The sequence below is a fragment of the Lithobates pipiens genome, unplaced genomic scaffold, assembly GCF_037356315.1.
Source record: "Lithobates pipiens isolate NorthernLeopardFrog02 unplaced genomic scaffold, aLitPip1_a1.2 Scaffold_8, whole genome shotgun sequence".
Lineage (NCBI taxonomy): Eukaryota > Metazoa > Chordata > Amphibia > Anura > Ranidae > Lithobates > Lithobates pipiens.
In genome coordinates, this window is record NW_027507903.1 from 532,586,389 (window position 1) to 532,604,948 (window position 18,560).

At 41.2% G+C, this 18,560-nt stretch overlaps 22 non-coding genes across 22 annotated transcripts; all 22 read right to left on the reverse strand.

The window, feature by feature from the left end:
- Positions 1–671: 671 nt before the first annotated feature.
- On the reverse strand, positions 672–744 carry TRNAR-CCU (transfer RNA arginine (anticodon CCU)). The gene has a single exon. It is a non-coding gene; the product is annotated as a tRNA-Arg (tRNA).
- Positions 745–1,161: 417 nt separating this feature from the next.
- Positions 1,162–1,254, reverse strand: TRNAI-UAU (transfer RNA isoleucine (anticodon UAU)). The gene is given in 2 exon segments: positions 1,162–1,197; positions 1,217–1,254. It is a non-coding gene; the product is annotated as a tRNA-Ile (tRNA).
- Positions 1,255–2,337: 1,083 nt separating this feature from the next.
- On the reverse strand, positions 2,338–2,410 carry TRNAR-CCU (transfer RNA arginine (anticodon CCU)). Its single transcript has one exon. It is a non-coding gene; the product is annotated as a tRNA-Arg (tRNA).
- A 417-nt stretch (positions 2,411–2,827) lies between these two features.
- TRNAI-UAU (transfer RNA isoleucine (anticodon UAU)) lies at positions 2,828–2,920 on the reverse strand. Its single transcript is given in 2 exon segments — positions 2,828–2,863; positions 2,883–2,920. It is a non-coding gene; the product is annotated as a tRNA-Ile (tRNA).
- Positions 2,921–4,003: 1,083 nt separating this feature from the next.
- TRNAR-CCU (transfer RNA arginine (anticodon CCU)) lies at positions 4,004–4,076 on the reverse strand. Its single transcript has one exon. It is a non-coding gene; the product is annotated as a tRNA-Arg (tRNA).
- Positions 4,077–4,493: 417 nt separating this feature from the next.
- TRNAI-UAU (transfer RNA isoleucine (anticodon UAU)) lies at positions 4,494–4,586 on the reverse strand. The gene is given in 2 exon segments: positions 4,494–4,529; positions 4,549–4,586. It is a non-coding gene; the product is annotated as a tRNA-Ile (tRNA).
- A 1,062-nt stretch (positions 4,587–5,648) lies between these two features.
- TRNAR-CCU (transfer RNA arginine (anticodon CCU)) lies at positions 5,649–5,721 on the reverse strand. The gene has a single exon. It is a non-coding gene; the product is annotated as a tRNA-Arg (tRNA).
- A 417-nt stretch (positions 5,722–6,138) lies between these two features.
- TRNAI-UAU (transfer RNA isoleucine (anticodon UAU)) lies at positions 6,139–6,231 on the reverse strand. The gene is given in 2 exon segments: positions 6,139–6,174; positions 6,194–6,231. It is a non-coding gene; the product is annotated as a tRNA-Ile (tRNA).
- Positions 6,232–7,314: 1,083 nt separating this feature from the next.
- TRNAR-CCU (transfer RNA arginine (anticodon CCU)) lies at positions 7,315–7,387 on the reverse strand. Its single transcript has one exon. It is a non-coding gene; the product is annotated as a tRNA-Arg (tRNA).
- Positions 7,388–7,804: 417 nt separating this feature from the next.
- Positions 7,805–7,897, reverse strand: TRNAI-UAU (transfer RNA isoleucine (anticodon UAU)). The gene is given in 2 exon segments: positions 7,805–7,840; positions 7,860–7,897. It is a non-coding gene; the product is annotated as a tRNA-Ile (tRNA).
- Positions 7,898–8,978: 1,081 nt separating this feature from the next.
- On the reverse strand, positions 8,979–9,051 carry TRNAR-CCU (transfer RNA arginine (anticodon CCU)). Its single transcript has one exon. It is a non-coding gene; the product is annotated as a tRNA-Arg (tRNA).
- Positions 9,052–9,468: 417 nt separating this feature from the next.
- Positions 9,469–9,561, reverse strand: TRNAI-UAU (transfer RNA isoleucine (anticodon UAU)). Its single transcript is given in 2 exon segments — positions 9,469–9,504; positions 9,524–9,561. It is a non-coding gene; the product is annotated as a tRNA-Ile (tRNA).
- Positions 9,562–10,625: 1,064 nt separating this feature from the next.
- Positions 10,626–10,698, reverse strand: TRNAR-CCU (transfer RNA arginine (anticodon CCU)). The gene has a single exon. It is a non-coding gene; the product is annotated as a tRNA-Arg (tRNA).
- Positions 10,699–11,115: 417 nt separating this feature from the next.
- On the reverse strand, positions 11,116–11,208 carry TRNAI-UAU (transfer RNA isoleucine (anticodon UAU)). The gene is given in 2 exon segments: positions 11,116–11,151; positions 11,171–11,208. It is a non-coding gene; the product is annotated as a tRNA-Ile (tRNA).
- A 1,083-nt stretch (positions 11,209–12,291) lies between these two features.
- On the reverse strand, positions 12,292–12,364 carry TRNAR-CCU (transfer RNA arginine (anticodon CCU)). Its single transcript has one exon. It is a non-coding gene; the product is annotated as a tRNA-Arg (tRNA).
- Positions 12,365–12,781: 417 nt separating this feature from the next.
- Positions 12,782–12,874, reverse strand: TRNAI-UAU (transfer RNA isoleucine (anticodon UAU)). The gene is given in 2 exon segments: positions 12,782–12,817; positions 12,837–12,874. It is a non-coding gene; the product is annotated as a tRNA-Ile (tRNA).
- Positions 12,875–13,955: 1,081 nt separating this feature from the next.
- Positions 13,956–14,028, reverse strand: TRNAR-CCU (transfer RNA arginine (anticodon CCU)). Its single transcript has one exon. It is a non-coding gene; the product is annotated as a tRNA-Arg (tRNA).
- Positions 14,029–14,445: 417 nt separating this feature from the next.
- Positions 14,446–14,538, reverse strand: TRNAI-UAU (transfer RNA isoleucine (anticodon UAU)). The gene is given in 2 exon segments: positions 14,446–14,481; positions 14,501–14,538. It is a non-coding gene; the product is annotated as a tRNA-Ile (tRNA).
- A 1,084-nt stretch (positions 14,539–15,622) lies between these two features.
- Positions 15,623–15,695, reverse strand: TRNAR-CCU (transfer RNA arginine (anticodon CCU)). Its single transcript has one exon. It is a non-coding gene; the product is annotated as a tRNA-Arg (tRNA).
- Positions 15,696–16,112: 417 nt separating this feature from the next.
- Positions 16,113–16,205, reverse strand: TRNAI-UAU (transfer RNA isoleucine (anticodon UAU)). The gene is given in 2 exon segments: positions 16,113–16,148; positions 16,168–16,205. It is a non-coding gene; the product is annotated as a tRNA-Ile (tRNA).
- A 1,082-nt stretch (positions 16,206–17,287) lies between these two features.
- Positions 17,288–17,360, reverse strand: TRNAR-CCU (transfer RNA arginine (anticodon CCU)). Its single transcript has one exon. It is a non-coding gene; the product is annotated as a tRNA-Arg (tRNA).
- Positions 17,361–17,777: 417 nt separating this feature from the next.
- On the reverse strand, positions 17,778–17,870 carry TRNAI-UAU (transfer RNA isoleucine (anticodon UAU)). Its single transcript is given in 2 exon segments — positions 17,778–17,813; positions 17,833–17,870. It is a non-coding gene; the product is annotated as a tRNA-Ile (tRNA).
- Between the last annotated feature and the right edge of the window lie 690 nt (positions 17,871–18,560).

An 18,560-nucleotide genomic window follows, 5' to 3' on the forward strand; every position in this document is an offset into this window, starting at 1 on the left:
CACTATCCAGCAACTGTGTTGAGCATTTTGATGCTCTATTTTTCAGAAAATCTGCCGATCCACGTCAGATTCTATTTCTGACTGCTTGCGGCAAGAAGACTTCTGAATGTGTCCCAAAGCAGTGGCTATCAGTGTGAATCTCAACAAATGCAACAACACCATGTCATATGAAGCAAAGGAAGCACACCTCTAAGGAGCGATTCTGATTGCTATTCGTATACATGTTGATACATCAGGAAAAACATTTCTGAAACTGGCACAACAAGGACATAAAATGCCTTCCTGCAAATTAAGCTTACCAACGATAATTGTCAGGGTGGCTTTTTTGCTTGAAGATTTTAGGGCCACCGGATTTGCATGCCACAATGGGATGTCTGGAGAATGTCGGAGAAAATGCAAAGCTCTTTCCTAATAAAAGCAGCGTTTCCTTTGTTTGGAGATGAACATATTGTTTGGCAGAAACATTGCAGGAGATTTGGTTTTGGACAAGAGGACTTGTAGCCATCTTGCAGAAGTTTCCATTCAGTTGATAGCATGCTGCTGAACTAATCTGAGTTCTACTAGGAGAAGGCACGCATATTAATTAAGGCAACAGGAAAGGGAAGTCCTAAAGGTTTTATTCTAAAGCCTTGCTTTAGATGTGACTTGAAAGAGTCAAGCAAGATCTCAAACACCCCAGATGGGACTCAAACCCACAATCCCTGGCTTAGGAGGCCAGTGCCTTATCCATTAGGCCACTGGGGCTTTCGCTAGATGACAGCAAAGACTTTTTTTTTCTTTCAGAAGGCATCCGTTCTCTTACTTTACAAGGTAAGGGTGGCAAAATCTTTGTTTTTATTTTCCCTTGTAAACTTGCTACAGAATTGCAAGCGGTTTGAGCTACAAAGTCAGAAGAATGAGTTTTCTGAAAGAGAAAAGCCATGTCGCAGCTCTCCACACCTCTTTTCATCAAGTAGAAGGCGCACATTTTCTTTATCTGTTCTGGTCCACAATTTAAAGAATGTGGTCAGTGTAACAGAAAGACAGCTCATTCAAGCACCCTTGAGGAAAGAACCTTGAGTTTCTTTGGGCGCTTATTGCCCTGTTGTAAAGTTCTCAGGCCATAGGGTGCAAGTGCAGATTACATTTTCCATGAATAAAGGCAAAAAGCAAGAAACTGCATGCTCCAGGTGAGGCTCGAACTCACAACCTCGGCATTGCTCAACAGATACTGCCATATAAGTACCGCGCGCTGACCGATTGCACCACTGGAGCACAGAAGCCATCACGGAAATCCATCACCCATGTCTCCTTGGTTTCAAATAGGCCTTCAAGTGATCCGAAACCTAAAATCGTGCTTATCCCAGACAAAAGAGAATATTTTTTCTCTCATAGCAAGAAATGGTAGCATATAAGTACTCCTAGAAAAAAAAAAAACACTGCCAAATCCACTTGACTGGAGCTCAAGGACAGTATTTAAAAAATAAAAGTAGAACTTTTTTGAAAGAAAAAATGATATTGCAACTGCTATCGTGACGTGTTAGGGATATATTCATGCATGTTTGAAAAGTTACTAAATATCCACTGTAAAGCAAGAAGTGGCAGGTAATACCAAGTACCTTTGGATCAAGGTCCGTTTGTGGGTAAACCCAGATAAAACACAAGAGTTGTTAATACATTTGAAATGCCACTATCCAGCAACTGTGTTGAGCATTTTGATGCTCTATTTTTCAGAAAATCTGCCGATCCACGTCAGATTCTATTTCTGACTGCTTGCGGCAAGAAGACTTCTGAATGTGTCCCAAAGCAGTGGCTATCAGTGTGAATCTCAACAAATGCAACAACACCATGTCATATGAAGCAAAGGAAGCACACCTCTAAGGAGCGATTCTGATTGCTATTCGTATACATGTTGATACATCAGGAAAAACATTTCTGAAACTGGCACAACAAGGACATAAAATGCCTTCCTGCAAATTAAGCTTACCAACGATACTTGTCAGGGTGGCTTTTTTGCTTGAAGATTTTAGGCCACCGGATTTGCATGCCACAATGGGATGTCTGGAGAATGTCGGAGAAAATGCAAAGCTCTTTCCTAATAAAAGCAGCGTTGCCTTTGTGGGGAGTTGAACATATTGTTTGGCAGAAACATTGCAGGAGATTTGGTTTTGGACAAGAGGACTTGTAGCCATCTTGCAGAAGTTTCCATTCAGTTGATAGCATGCTGCTGAACTAATCTGAGTTCTACTAGGAGAAGGCACGTATATTAATTAAGGCAACAGGAAAGGGAACTCCTAAAGGTTTTATTCTAAAGCCTTGCTTTAGATGTGACTTGAAAGAGTCAAGCAAGATCTCAAACACCCCAGATGGGACTCGAACCCACAATCCCTGGCTTAGGAGGCCAGTGCCTTATCCATTAGGCCACTGGGGCTTTCGCTAGATGACAGCAAAGACTTTTTTTTTCTTTCAGAAGGCATCCGTTCTCTTACTTTACAAGGTAAGGGTGGCAAAATCTTTGTTTTTATTTTCCCTTGTAAACTTGCTACAGAATTGCAAGCGGTTTGAGCTACAAAGTCAGAAGAATGAGTTTTCTGAAAGAGAAAAGCCATGTCGCAGCTCTCCACACCTCTTTTCATCAAGTAGAAGGCGCACATTTTCTTTATCTGTTCTGGTCCACAATTTAAAGAATGTGGTCAGTGTAACAGAAAGACAGCTCATTCAAGCACCCTTGAGGAAAGAAACTTGAGTTTCTTTGGGCGCTTATTGCCCTGTTGTAAAGTTCTCAGGCCATAGGGTGCAAGTGCAGATTACATTTTCCATGAATAAAGGCAAAAAGCAAGAAACTGCATGCTCCAGGTGAGGCTCGAACTCACAACCTCGGCATTGCTCAACAGATACTGCCATATAAGTACCGCGCGCTGACCGATTGCGCCACTGGAGCACAGAAGCCGTCAAGGAAATCCATCACCCATGTCTCCTTGGTTTCAAATAGGCCTTCAAGTGATCCGAAACCTAAAATCGTGCTTATCCCAGACAAAAGAGAATATTTTTTCTCTCATAGCAAGAAATGGTAGCATATAAGTACTCCTAGAAAAAAAAAAAACACCGCCAAATCCACTTGACTGGAGCTCAAGGACAGTATTTAAAAAATAAAAGTAGAACTTTTTTGAAAGAAAAAATGATATTGCAACTGCTATCGTGACGTGTTAGGGATATATTCATGCATGTTTGAAAAGTTACTAAATATCCACTGTAAAGCAAGAAGTGGCAGGTAATACCAAGTACCTTTGGATCAAGGTCCGTTTGTGGGTAAACCCAGATAAAACACAAGAGTTGTTAATACATTTGAAATGCCACTATCCAGCAACTGTGTTGAGCATTTTGATGCTCTATTTTTCAGAAAATCTGCCGATCCATGTCAGATTCTATTTCTGACTGCTTGCGGCAAGAAGACTTCTGAATGTGTCCCAAAGCAGTGGCTATCAGTGTGAATCTCAACAAATGCAACAACACCATGTCATATGAAGCAAAGGAAGCACACCTCTAAGGAGCGATTCTGATTGCTATTCGTATACATGTTGATACATCAGGAAAAACATTTCTGAAACTGGCACAAAAAGGACATAAAATGCCTTCCTGCAAATTAAGCTTACCAACGATACTTGTCAGGGTGGCTTTTTTGCTTGAAGATTTTAGGCCACCGGATTTGCATGCCACAATGGGATGTCTGGAGAATGTCGGAGAAAATGCAAAGCTCTTTCCTAATAAAAGCAGCGTTTCCTTTGTGGGGAGTTGAACATATTGTTTGGCAGAAACATTGCAGGAGATTTGGTTTTGGACAAGAGGACTTGTAGCCATCTTGCAGAAGTTTCCATTCAGTTGATAGCATGCTGCTGAACTAATCTGAGTTCTACTAGGAGAAGGCACGCATATTAATTAAGGCAACAGGAAAGGGAAGTCCTAAAGGTTTTATTCTAAAGCCTTGCTTTAGATGTGACTTGAAAGAGTCAAGCAAGATCTCAAACACCCCAGATGGGACTCGAACCCACAATCCCTGGCTTAGGAGGCCAGTGCCTTATCCATTAGGCCACTGGGGCTTTCGCTAGATGACAGCAAAGACTTTTTTTTTCTTTCAGAAGGCATCCGTTCTCTTACTTTACAAGGTAAGGGTGGCAAAATCTTTGTTTTTATTTTCCCTTGTAAACTTGCTACAGAATTGCAAGCGGTTTGAGCTACAAAGTCAGAAGAATGAGTTTTCTGAAAGAGAAAAGCCATGTCGCAGCTCTCCACACCTCTTTTCATCAAGTAGAAGGCGCACATTTTCTTTATCTGTTCTGGTCCACAATTTAAAGAATGTGGTCAGTGTAACAGAAAGACAGCTCATTCAAGCACCCTTGAGGAAAGAACCTTGAGTTTCTTTGGGCGCTTATTGCCCTGTTGTAAAGTTCTCAGGCCATAGGGTGCAAGTGCAGATTACATTTTCCATGAATAAAGGCAAAAAGCAAGAAACTGCATGCTCCAGGTGAGGCTCGAACTCACAACCTCGGCATTGCTCAACAGATACTGCCATATAAGTACCGCGCGCTGACCGATTGCGCCACTGGAGCACAGAAGCCATCACGGAAATCCATCACCCATGTCTCCTTGGTTTCAAATAGGCCTTCAAGTGATCCGAAACCTAAAATCGTGCTTATCCCAGACAAAAGAGAATATTTTTTCTCTCATAGCAAGAAATGGTAGCATATAAGTACTCCTAGAAAAAAAAAACACCGCCAAATCCACTTGACTGGAGCTCAAGGACAGTATTTAAAAAATAAAAGTAGAACTTTTTTGAAAGAAAAAATGATATTGCAACTGCTATCGTGACGTGTTAGGGATATATTCATGCATGTTTGAAAAGTTACTAAATATCCACTGTAAAGCAAGAAGTGGCAGGTAATACCAAGTACCTTTGGATCAAGGTCCGTTTGTGGGTAAACCCAGATAAAACACAAGAGTTGTTAATACATTTGAAATGCCACTATCCAGCAACTGTGTTGAGCATTTTGATGCTCTATTTTTCAGAAAATCTGCCGATCCACGTCAGATTCTATTTCTGACTGCTTGCGGCAAGAAGACTTCTGAATGTGTCCCAAAGCAGTGGCTATCAGTGTGAATCTCAACAAATGCAACAACACCATGTCATATGAAGCAAAGGAAGCACACCTCTAAGGAGCGATTCTGATTGCTATTCGTATACATGTTGATACATCAGGAAAAACATTTCTGAAACTGGCACAAAAAGGACATAAAATGCCTTCCTGCAAATTAAGCTTACCAACGATACTTGTCAGGGTGGCTTTTTTGCTTGAAGATTTTAGGCCACCGGATTTGCATGCCACAATGGGATGTCTGGAGAATGTCGGAGAAAATGCAAAGCTCTTTCCTAATAAAAGCAGCGTTTCCTTTGTTTGGCAGAAACATTGCAGGAGATTTGGTTTTGGACAAGAGGACTTGTAGCCATCTTGCAGAAGTTTCCATTCAGTTGATAGCATGCTGCTGAACTAATCTGAGTTCTACTAGGAGAAGGCACGCATATTAATTAAGGCAACAGGAAAGGGAAGTCCTAAAGGTTTTATTCTAAAGCCTTGCTTTAGATGTGACTTGAAAGAGTCAAGCAAGATCTCAAACACCCCAGATGGGACCCGAACCCACAATCCCTGGCTTAGGAGGCCAGTGCCTTATCCATTAGGCCACTGGGGCTTTCGCTAGATGACAGCAAAGACTTTTTTTTTCTTTCAGAAGGCATCCGTTCTCTTACTTTACAAGGTAAGGGTGGCAAAATCTTTGTTTTTATTTTCCCTTGTAAACTTGCTACAGAATTGCAAGCGGTTTGAGCTACAAAGTCAGAAGAATGAGTTTTCTGAAAGAGAAAAGCCATGTCGCAGCTCTCCACATCTCTTTTCATCAAGTAGAAGGCGCACATTTTCTTTATCTGTTCTGGTCCACAATTTAAAGAATGTGGTCAGTGTAACAGAAAGACAGCTCATTCAAGCACCCTTGAGGAAAGAACCTTGAGTTTCTTTGGGCGCTTATTGCCCTGTTGTAAAGTTCTCAGGCCATAGGGTGCAAGTGCAGATTACATTTTCCATGAATAAAGGCAAAAAGCAAGAAACTGCATGCTCCAGGTGAGGCTCGAACTCACAACCTCGGCATTGCTCAACAGATACTGCCATATAAGTACCGCGCGCTGACCGATTGCGCCACTGGAGCACAGAAGCCATCACGGAAATCCATCACCCATGTCTCCTTGGTTTCAAATAGGCCTTCAAGTGATCCGAAACCTAAAATCGTGCTTATCCCAGACAAAAGAGAATATTTTTTCTCTCATAGCAAGAAATGGTAGCATATAAGTACTCCTAGAAAAAAAAAAAACACTGCCAAATCCACTTGACTGGAGCTCAAGGACAGTATTTAAAAAATAAAAGTAGAACTTTTTTGAAAGAAAAAATGATATTGCAACTGCTATCGTGACGTGTTAGGGATATATTCATGCATGTTTGAAAAGTTACTAAATATCCACTGTAAAGCAAGAAGTGGCAGGTAATACCAAGTTCCTTTGGATCAAGGTCCGTTTGTGGGTAAACCCAGATAAAACACAAGAGTTGTTAATACATTTGAAATGCCACTATCCAGCAACTGTGTTGAGCATTTTGATGCTCTATTTTTCAGAAAATCTGCCGATCCACGTCAGATTCTATTTCTGACTGCTTGCGGCAAGAAGACTTCTGAATGTGTCCCAAAGCAGTGGCTATCAGTGTGAATCTCAACAAATGCAACAACACCATGTCATATGAAGCAAAGGAAGCACACCTCTAAGGAGCGATTCTGATTGCTATTCGTATACATGTTGATACATCAGGAAAAACATTTCTGAAACTGGCACAAAAAGGACATAAAATGCCTTCCTGCAAATTAAGCTTACCAACGATACTTGTCAGGGTGGCTTTTTTGCTTGAAGATTTTAGGCCACCGGATTTGCATGCCACAATGGGATGTCTGGAGAATGTCGGAGAAAATGCAAAGCTCTTTCCTAATAAAAGCAGCGTTTCCTTTGTTTGGAGTTGAACATATTGTTTGGCAGAAACATTGCAGGAGATTTGGTTTTGGACAAGAGGACTTGTAGCCATCTTGCAGAAGTTTCCATTCAGTTGATAGCATGCTGCTGAACTAATCTGAGTTCTACTAGGAGAAGGCACGCATATTAATTAAGGCAACAGGAAAGGGAAGTCCTAAAGGTTTTATTCTAAAGCCTTGCTTTAGATGTGACTTGAAAGAGTCAAGCAAGATCTCAAACACCCCAGATGGGACTCGAACCCACAATCCCTGGCTTAGGAGGCCAGTGCCTTATCCATTAGGCCACTGGGGCTTTCGCTAGATGACAGCAAAGACTTTTTTTTTCTTTCAGAAGGCATCCGTTCTCTTACTTTACAAGGTAAGGGTGGCAAAATCTTTGTTTTTATTTTCCCTTGTAAACTTGCTACAGAATTGCAAGCGGTTTGAGCTACAAAGTCAGAAGAATGAGTTTTCTGAAAGAGAAAAGCCATGTCGCAGCTCTCCACACCTCTTTTCATCAAGTAGAAGGCGCACATTTTCTTTATCTGTTCTGGTCCACAATTTAAAGAATGTGGTCAGTGTAACAGAAAGACAGCTCATTCAAGCACCCTTGAGGAAAGAACCTTGAGTTTCTTTGGGCGCTTATTGCCCTGTTGTAAAGTTCTCAGGCCATAGGGTGCAAGTGCAGATTACATTTTCCATGAATAAAGGCAAAAAGCAAGAAACTGCATGCTCCAGGTGAGGCTCGAACTCACAACCTCAGCATTGCTCAACAGATACTGCCATATAAGTACCGCGCGCTGACCGATTGCGCCACTGGAGCACAGAAGCCATCACGGAAATCCATCACCCATGTCTCCTTGGTTTCAAATAGGCCTTCAAGTGATCCGAAACCTAAAATCGTGCTTATCCCAGACAAAAGAGAATATTTTTTCTCTCATAGCAAGAAATGGTAGCATATAAGTACTCCTAGAAAAAAAAAACACCGCCAAATCCACTTGACTGGAGCTCAAGGACAGTATTTAAAAAATAAAAGTAGAACTTTTTTGAAAGAAAAAATGATATTGCAACTGCTATCGTGACGTGTTAGGGATATATTCATGCATGTTTGAAAAGTTACTAAATATCCACTGTAAAGCAAGAAGTGGCAGGTAATACCAAGTACCTTTGGATCAAGGTCCGTTTGTGGGTAAACCCAGATAAAACACAAGAGTTGTTAATACATTTGAAATGCCACTATCCAGCAACTGTGTTGAGCATTTTGATGCTCTATTTTTCAGAAAATCTGCCGATCCACGTCAGATTCTATTTCTGACTGCTTGCGGCAAGAAGACTTCTGAATGTGTCCCAAAGCAGTGGCTATCAGTGTGAATCTCAACAAATGCAACAACACCATGTCATATGAAGCAAAGGAAGCACACCTCTAAGGAGCGATTCTGATTGCTATTCGTATACATGTTGATACATCAGGAAAAACATTTCTGAAACTGGCACAAAAAGGACATAAAATGCCTTCCTGCAAATTAAGCTTACCAACGATACTTGTCAGGGTGGCTTTTTTGCTTGAAGATTTTAGGCCACCGGATTTGCATGCCACAATGGGATGTCTGGAGAATGTCGGAGAAAATGCAAAGCTCTTTCCTAATAAAAGCAGCGTTTCCTTTGTTTGGAGTTGAACATATTGTTTGGCAGAAACATTGCAGGAGATTTGGTTTTGGACAAGAGGACTTGTAGCCATCTTGCAGAAGTTTCCATTCAGTTGATAGCATGCTGCTGAACTAATCTGAGTTCTACTAGGAGAAGGCACGCATATTAATTAAGGCAACAGGAAAGGGAAGTCCTAAAGGTTTTATTCTAAAGCCTTGCTTTAGATGTGACTTGAAAGAGTCAAGCAAGATCTCAAACACCCCAGATGGGACCCGAACCCACAATCCCTGGCTTAGGAGGCCAGTGCCTTATCCATTAGGCCACTGGGGCTTTCGCTAGATCACAGCAAAGACTTTTTTTTTCTTTCAGAAGGCATCCGTTCTCTTACTTTACAAGGTAAGGGTGGCAAAATCTTTGTTTTTATTTTCCCTTGTAAACTTGCTACAGAATTGCAAGCGGTTTGAGCTACAAAGTCAGAAGAATGAGTTTTCTGAAAGAGAAAAGCCATGTCGCAGCTCTCCACATCTCTTTTCATCAAGTAGAAGGCGCACATTTTCTTTATCTGTTCTGGTCCACAATTTAAAGAATGTGGTCAGTGTAACAGAAAGACAGCTCATTCAAGCACCCTTGAGGAAAGAACCTTGAGTTTCTTTGGGCGCTTATTGCCCTGTTGTAAAGTTCTCAGGCCATAGGGTGCAAGTGCAGATTACATTTTCCATGAATAAAGGCAAAAAGCAAGAAACTGCATGCTCCAGGTGAGGCTCGAACTCACAACCTCGGCATTGCTCAACAGATACTGCCATATAAGTACCGCGCGCTGACCGATTGCGCCACTGGAGCACAGAAGCCATCACGGAAATCCATCACCCATGTCTCCTTGGTTTCAAATAGGCCTTCAAGTGATCCGAAACCTAAAATCGTGCTTATCCCAGACAAAAGAGAATATTTTTTCTCTCATAGCAAGAAATGGTGGCATATAAGTACTCCTAGAAAAAAAAAAAACACTGCCAAATCCACTTGACTGGAGCTCAAGGACAGTATTTAAAAAATAAAAGTAGAACTTTTTTGAAAGAAAAAATGATATTGCAACTGCTATCGTGACGTGTTAGGGATATATTCATGCATGTTTGAAAAGTTACTAAATATCCACTGTAAAGCAAGAAGTGGCAGGTAATACCAAGTACCTTTGGATCAAGGTCCGTTTGTGGGTAAACCCAGATAAAACACAAGAGTTGTTAATACATTTGAAATGCCACTATCCAGCAACTGTGTTGAGCATTTTGATGCTCTATTTTTCAGAAAATCTGCCGATCCACGTCAGATTCTATTTCTGACTGCTTGCGGCAAGAAGACTTCTGAATGTGTCCCAAAGCAGTGGCTATCAGTGTGAATCTCAACAAATGCAACAACACCATGTCATATGAAGCAAAGGAAGCACACCTCTAAGGAGCGATTCTGATTGCTATTCGTATACATGTTGATACATCAGGAAAAACATTTCTGAAACTGGCACAAAAAGGACATAAAATGCCTTCCTGCAAATTAAGCTTACCAACGATACTTGTCAGGGTGGCTTTTTTGCTTGAAGATTTTAGGCCACCGGATTTGCATGCCACAATGGGATGTCTGGAGAATGTCGGAGAAAATGCAAAGCTCTTTCCTAATAAAAGCAGCGTTTCCTTTGTTTGGCAGAAACATTGCAGGAGATTTGGTTTTGGACAAGAGGACTTGTAGCCATCTTGCAGAAGTTTCCATTCAGTTGATAGCATGCTGCTGAACTAATCTGAGTTCTACTAGGAGAAGGCACGCATATTAATTAAGGCAACAGGAAAGGGAAGTCCTAAAGGTTTTATTCTAAAGCCTTGCTTTAGATGTGACTTGAAAGAGTCAAGCAAGATCTCAAACACCCCAGATGGGACCCGAACCCACAATCCCTGGCTTAGGAGGCCAGTGCCTTATCCATTAGGCCACTGGGGCTTTCGCTAGATGACAGCAAAGACTTTTTTTTTCTTTCAGAAGGCATCCGTTCTCTTACTTTACAAGGTAAGGGTGGCAAAATCTTTGTTTTTATTTTCCCTTGTAAACTTGCTACAGAATTGCAAGCGGTTTGAGCTACAAAGTCAGAAGAATGAGTTTTCTGAAAGAGAAAAGCCATGTCGCAGCTCTCCACATCTCTTTTCATCAAGTAGAAGGCGCACATTTTCTTTATCTGTTCTGGTCCACAATTTAAAGAATGTGGTCAGTGTAACAGAAAGACAGCTCATTCAAGCACCCTTGAGGAAAGAACCTTGAGTTTCTTTGGGCGCTTATTGCCCTGTTGTAAAGTTCTCAGGCCATAGGGTGCAAGTGCAGATTACATTTTCCATGAATAAAGGCAAAAAGCAAGAAACTGCATGCTCCAGGTGAGGCTCGAACTCACAACCTCGGCATTGCTCAACAGATACTGCCATATAAGTACCGCGCGCTGACCGATTGCGCCACTGGAGCACAGAAGCCATCACGGAAATCCATCACCCATGTCTCCTTGGTTTCAAATAGGCCTTCAAGTGATCCGAAACCTAAAATCGTGCTTATCCCAGACAAAAGAGAATATTTTTTCTCTCATAGCAAGAAATGGTAGCATATAAGTACTCCTAGAAAAAAAAAAAACACTGCCAAATCCACTTGACTGGAGCTCAAGGACAGTATTTAAAAAATAAAAGTAGAACTTTTTTGAAAGAAAAAATGATATTGCAACTGCTATCGTGACGTGTTAGGGATATATTCATGCATGTTTGAAAAGTTACTAAATATCCACTGTAAAGCAAGAAGTGGCAGGTAATACCAAGTTCCTTTGGATCAAGGTCCGTTTGTGGGTAAACCCAGATAAAACACAAGAGTTGTTAATACATTTGAAATGCCACTATCCAGCAACTGTGTTGAGCATTTTGATGCTCTATTTTTCAGAAAATCTGCCGATCCACGTCAGATTCTATTTCTGACTGCTTGCGGCAAGAAGACTTCTGAATGTGTCCCAAAGCAGTGGCTATCAGTGTGAATCTCAACAAATGCAACAACACCATGTCATATGAAGCAAAGGAAGCACACCTCTAAGGAGCGATTCTGATTGCTATTCGTATACATGTTGATACATCAGGAAAAACATTTCTGAAACTGGCACAAAAAGGACATAAAATGCCTTCCTGCAAATTAAGCTTACCAACGATACTTGTCAGGGTGGCTTTTTTGCTTGAAGATTTTAGGCCACCGGATTTGCATGCCACAATGGGATGTCTGGAGAATGTCGGAGAAAATGCAAAGCTCTTTCCTAATAAAAGCAGCGTTTCCTTTGTTTGGAGTTGAACATATTGTTTGGCAGAAACATTGCAGGAGATTTGGTTTTGGACAAGAGGACTTGTAGCCATCTTGCAGAAGTTTCCATTCAGTTGATAGCATGCTGCTGAACTAATCTGAGTTCTACTAGGAGAAGGCACGCATATTAATTAAGGCAACAGGAAAGGGAAGTCCTAAAGGTTTTATTCTAAAGCCTTGCTTTAGATGTGACTTGAAAGAGTCAAGCAAGATCTCAAACACCCCAGATGGGACTCGAACCCACAATCCCTGGCTTAGGAGGCCAGTGCCTTATCCATTAGGCCACTGGGGCTTTCGCTAGATGACAGCAAAGACTTTTTTTTTCTTTCAGAAGGCATCCGTTCTCTTACTTTACAAGGTAAGGGTGGCAAAATCTTTGTTTTTATTTTCCCTTGTAAACTTGCTACAGAATTGCAAGCGGTTTGAGCTACAAAGTCAGAAGAATGAGTTTTCTGAAAGAGAAAAGCCATGTCGCAGCTCTCCACACCTCTTTTCATCAAGTAGAAGGCGCACATTTTCTTTATCTGTTCTGGTCCACAATTTAAAGAATGTGGTCAGTGTAACAGAAAGACAGCTCATTCAAGCACCCTTGAGGAAAGAACCTTGAGTTTCTTTGGGCGCTTATTGCCCTGTTGTAAAGTTCTCAGGCCATAGGGTGCAAGTGCAGATTACATTTTCCATGAATAAAGGCAAAAAGCAAGAAACTGCATGCTCCAGGTGAGGCTCGAACTCACAACCTCGGCATTGCTCAACAGATACTGCCATATAAGTACCGCGCGCTGACCGATTGCGCCACTGGAGCACAGAAGCCATCACGGAAATCCATCACCCATGTCTCCTTGGTTTCAAATAGGCCTTCAAGTGATCCGAAACCTAAAATCGTGCTTATCCCAGACAAAAGAGAATATTTTTTCTCTCATAGCAAGAAATGGTAGCATATAAGTACTCCTAGAAAAAAAAAACACCGCCAAATCCACTTGACTGGAGCTCAAGGACAGTATTTAAAAAATAAAAGTAGAACTTTTTTGAAAGAAAAAATGATATTGCAACTGCTATCGTGACGTGTTAGGGATATATTCATGCATGTTTGAAAAGTTACTAAATATCCACTGTAAAGCAAGAAGTGGCAGGTAATACCAAGTACCTTTGGATCAAGGTCCGTTTGTGGGTAAACCCAGATAAAACACAAGAGTTGTTAATACATTTGAAATGCCACTATCCAGCAACTGTGTTGAGCATTTTGATGCTCTATTTTTCAGAAAATCTGCCGATCCACGTCAGATTCTATTTCTGACTGCTTGCGGCAAGAAGACTTCTGAATGTGTCCCAAAGCAGTGGCTATCAGTGTGAATCTCAACAAATGCAACAACACCATGTCATATGAAGCAAAGGAAGCACACCTCTAAGGAGCGATTCTGATTGCTATTCGTATACATGTTGATACATCAGGAAAAACATTTCTGAAACTGGCACAAAAAGGACATAAAATGCCTTCCTGCAAATTAAGCTTACCAACGATACTTGTCAGGGTGGCTTTTTTGCTTGAAGATTTTAGGCCACCGGATTTGCATGCCACAATGGGATGTCTGGAGAATGTCGGAGAAAATGCAAAGCTCTTTCCTAATAAAAGCAGCGTTTCCTTTGTTTGGAGTTGAACATATTGTTTGGCAGAAACATTGCAGGAGATTTGGTTTTGGACAAGAGGACTTGTAGCCATCTTGCAGAAGTTTCCATTCAGTTGATAGCATGCTGCTGAACTAATCTGAGTTCTACTAGGAGAAGGCACGCATATTAATTAAGGCAACAGGAAAGGGAAGTCCTAAAGGTTTTATTCTAAAGCCTTGCTTTAGATGTGACTTGAAAGAGTCAAGCAAGATCTCAAACACCCCAGATGGGACCCGAACCCACAATCCCTGGCTTAGGAGGCCAGTGCCTTATCCATTAGGCCACTGGGGCTTTCGCTAGATCACAGCAAAGACTTTTTTTTTCTTTCAGAAGGCATCCGTTCTCTTACTTTACAAGGTAAGGGTGGCAAAATCTTTGTTTTTATTTTCCCTTGTAAACTTGCTACAGAATTGCAAGCGGTTTGAGCTACAAAGTCAGAAGAATGAGTTTTCTGAAAGAGAAAAGCCATGTCGCAGCTCTCCACATCTCTTTTCATCAAGTAGAAGGCGCACATTTTCTTTATCTGTTCTGGTCCACAATTTAAAGAATGTGGTCAGTGTAACAGAAAGACAGCTCATTCAAGCACCCTTGAGGAAAGAACCTTGAGTTTCTTTGGGCGCTTATTGCCCTGTTGTAAAGTTCTCAGGCCATAGGGTGCAAGTGCAGATTACATTTTCCATGAATAAAGGCAAAAAGCAAGAAACTGCATGCTCCAGGTGAGGCTCGAACTCACAACCTCGGCATTGCTCAACAGATACTGCCATATAAGTACCGCGCGCTGACCGATTGCGCCACTGGAGCACAGAAGCCATCACGGAAATCCATCACCCATGTCTCCTTGGTTTCAAATAGGCCTTCAAGTGATCCGAAACCTAAAATCGTGCTTATCCCAGACAAAAGAGAATATTTTTTCTCTCATAGCAAGAAATGGTAGCATATAAGTACTCCTAGAAAAAAAAAAAACACTGCCAAATCCACTTGACTGGAGCTCAAGGACAGTATTTAAAAAATAAAAGTAGAACTTTTTTGAAAGAAAAAATGATATTGCAACTGCTATCGTGACGTGTTAGGGATATATTCATGCATGTTTGAAAAGTTACTAAATATCCACTGTAAAGCAAGAAGTGGCAGGTAATACCAAGTACCTTTGGATCAAGGTCCGTTTGTGGGTAAACCCAGATAAAACACAAGAGTTGTTAATACATTTGAAATGCCACTATCCAGCAACTGTGTTGAGCATTTTGATGCTCTATTTTTCAGAAAATCTGCCGATCCACGTCAGATTCTATTTCTGACTGCTTGCGGCAAGAAGACTTCTGAATGTGTCCCAAAGCAGTGGCTATCAGTGTGAATCTCAACAAATGCAACAACACCATGTCATATGAAGCAAAGGAAGCACACCTCTAAGGAGCGATTCTGATTGCTATTCGTATACATGTTGATACATCAGGAAAAACATTTCTGAAACTGGCACAAAAAGGACATAAAATGCCTTCCTGCAAATTAAGCTTACCAACGATACTTGTCAGGGTGGCTTTTTTGCTTGAAGATTTTAGGCCACCGGATTTGCATGCCACAATGGGATGTCTGGAGAATGTCGGAGAAAATGCAAAGCTCTTTCCTAATAAAAGCAGCGTTTCCTTTGTGGGGAGTTGAACATATTGTTTGGCAGAAACATTGCAGGAGACTTTGGTTTTGGACAAGAGGACTTGTAGCCATCTTGCAGAAGTTTCCATTCAGTTGATAGCATGCTGCTGAACTAATCTGAGTTCTACTAGGAGAAGGCACGCATATTAATTAAGGCAACAGGAAAGGGAAGTCCTAAAGGTTTTATTCTAAAGCCTTGCTTTAGATGTGACTTGAAAGAGTCAAGCAAGATCTCAAACACCCCAGATGGGACTCGAACCCACAATCCCTGGCTTAGGAGGCCAGTGCCTTATCCATTAGGCCACTGGGGCTTTCGCTAGATGACAGCAAAGACTTTTTTTTTCTTTCAGAAGGCATCCGTTCTCTTACTTTACAAGGTAAGGGTGGCAAAATCTTTGTTTTTATTTTCCCTTGTAAACTTGCTACAGAATTGCAAGCGGTTTGAGCTACAAAGTCAGAAGAATGAGTTTTCTGAAAGAGAAAAGCCATGTCGCAGCTCTCCACACCTCTTTTCATCAAGTAGAAGGCGCACATTTTCTTTATCTGTTCTGGTCCACAATTTAAAGAATGTGGTCAGTGTAACAGAAAGACAGCTCATTCAAGCACCCTTGAGGAAAGAACCTTGAGTTTCTTTGGGCGCTTATTGCCCTGTTGTAAAGTTCTCAGGCCATAGGGTGCAAGTGCAGATTACATTTTCCATGAATAAAGGCAAAAAGCAAGAAACTGCATGCTCCAGGTGAGGCTCGAACTCACAACCTCGGCATTGCTCAACAGATACTGCCATATAAGTACCGCGCGCTGACCGATTGCGCCACTGGAGCACAGAAGCCATCACGGAAATCCATCACCCATGTCTCCTTGGTTTCAAATAGGCCTTCAAGTGATCCGAAACCTAAAATCGTGCTTATCCCAGACAAAAGAGAATATTTTTTCTCTCATAGCAAGAAATGGTAGCATATAAGTACTCCTAGAAAAAAAAAAACACCGCCAAATCCACTTGACTGGAGCTCAAGGACAGTATTTAAAAAATAAAAGTAGAACTTTTTTGAAAGAAAAAATGATATTGCAACTGCTATCGTGACGTGTTAGGGATATATTCATGCATGTTTGAAAAGTTACTAAATATCCACTGTAAAGCAAGAAGTGGCAGGTAATACCAAGTACCTTTGGATCAAGGTCCGTTTGTGGGTAAACCCAGATAAAACACAAGAGTTGTTAATACATTTGAAATGCCACTATCCAGCAACTGTGTTGAGCATTTTGATGCTCTATTTTTCAGAAAATCTGCCGATCCACGTCAGATTCTATTTCTGACTGCTTGCGGCAAGAAGACTTCTGAATGTGTCCCAAAGCAGTGGCTATCAGTGTGAATCTCAACAAATGCAACAACACCATGTCATATGAAGCAAAGGAAGCACACCTCTAAGGAGCGATTCTGATTGCTATTCGTATACATGTTGATACATCAGGAAAAACATTTCTGAAACTGGCACAAAAAGGACATAAAATGCCTTCCTGCAAATTAAGCTTACCAACGATACTTGTCAGGGTGGCTTTTTTGCTTGAAGATTTTAGGCCACCGGATTTGCATGCCACAATGGGATGTCTGGAGAATGTCGGAGAAAATGCAAAGCTCTTTCCTAATAAAAGCAGCGTTTCCTTTGTTTGGAGTTGAACATATTGTTTGGCAGAAACATTGCAGGAGATTTGGTTTTGGACAAGAGGACTTGTAGCCATCTTGCAGAAGTTTCCATTCAGTTGATAGCATGCTGCTGAACTAATCTGAGTTCTACTAGGAGAAGGCACGCATATTAATTAAGGCAACAGGAAAGGGAAGTCCTAAAGGTTTTATTCTAAAGCCTTGCTTTAGATGTGACTTGAAAGAGTCAAGCAAGATCTCAAACACCCCAGATGGGACCCGAACCCACAATCCCTGGCTTAGGAGGCCAGTGCCTTATCCATTAGGCCACTGGGGCTTTCGCTAGATGACAGCAAAGACTTTTTTTTTCTTTCAGAAGGCATCCGTTCTCTTACTTTACAAGGTAAGGGTGGCAAAATCTTTGTTTTTATTTTCCCTTGTAAACTTGCTACAGAATTGCAAGCGGTTTGAGCTACAAAGTCAGAAGAATGAGTTTTCTGAAAGAGAAAAGCCATGTCGCAGCTCTCCACATCTCTTTTCATCAAGTAGAAGGCGCACATTTTCTTTATCTGTTCTGGTCCACAATTTAAAGAATGTGGTCAGTGTAACAGAAAGACAGCTCATTCAAGCACCCTTGAGGAAAGAACCTTGAGTTTCTTTGGGCGCTTATTGCCCTGTTGTAAAGTTCTCAGGCCATAGGGTGCAAGTGCAGATTACATTTTCCATGAATAAAGGCAAAAAGCAAGAAACTGCATGCTCCAGGTGAGGCTCGAACTCACAACCTCGGCATTGCTCAACAGATACTGCCATATAAGTACCGTGCGCTGACCGATTGCGCCACTGGAGCACAGAAGCCATCACGGAAATCCATCACCCATGTCTCCTTGGTTTCAAATAGGCCTTCAAGTGATCCGAAACCTAAAATCGTGCTTATCCCAGACAAAAGAGAATATTTTTTCTCTCATAGCAAGAAATGGTAGCATATAAGTACTCCTAGAAAAAAAAAAAACACTGCCAAATCCACTTGACTGGAGCTCAAGGACAGTATTTAAAAAATAAAAGTAGAACTTTTTTGAAAGAAAAAATGATATTGCAACTGCTATCGTGACGTGTTAGGGATATATTCATGCATGTTTGAAAAGTTACTAAATATCCACTGTAAAGCAAGAAGTGGCAGGTAATACCAAGTACCTTTGGATCAAGGTCCGTTTGTGGGTAAACCCAGATAAAACACAAGAGTTGTTAATACATTTGAAATGCCACTATCCAGCAACTGTGTTGAGCATTTTGATGCTCTATTTTTCAGAAAATCTGCCGATCCACGTCAGATTCTATTTCTGACTGCTTGCGGCAAGAAGACTTCTGAATGTGTCCCAAAGCAGTGGCTATCAGTGTGAATCTCAACAAATGCAACAACACCATGTCATATGAAGCAAAGGAAGCACACCTCTAAGGAGCGATTCTGATTGCTATTCGTATACATGTTGATACATCAGGAAAAACATTTCTGAAACTGGCACAACAAGGACATAAAATG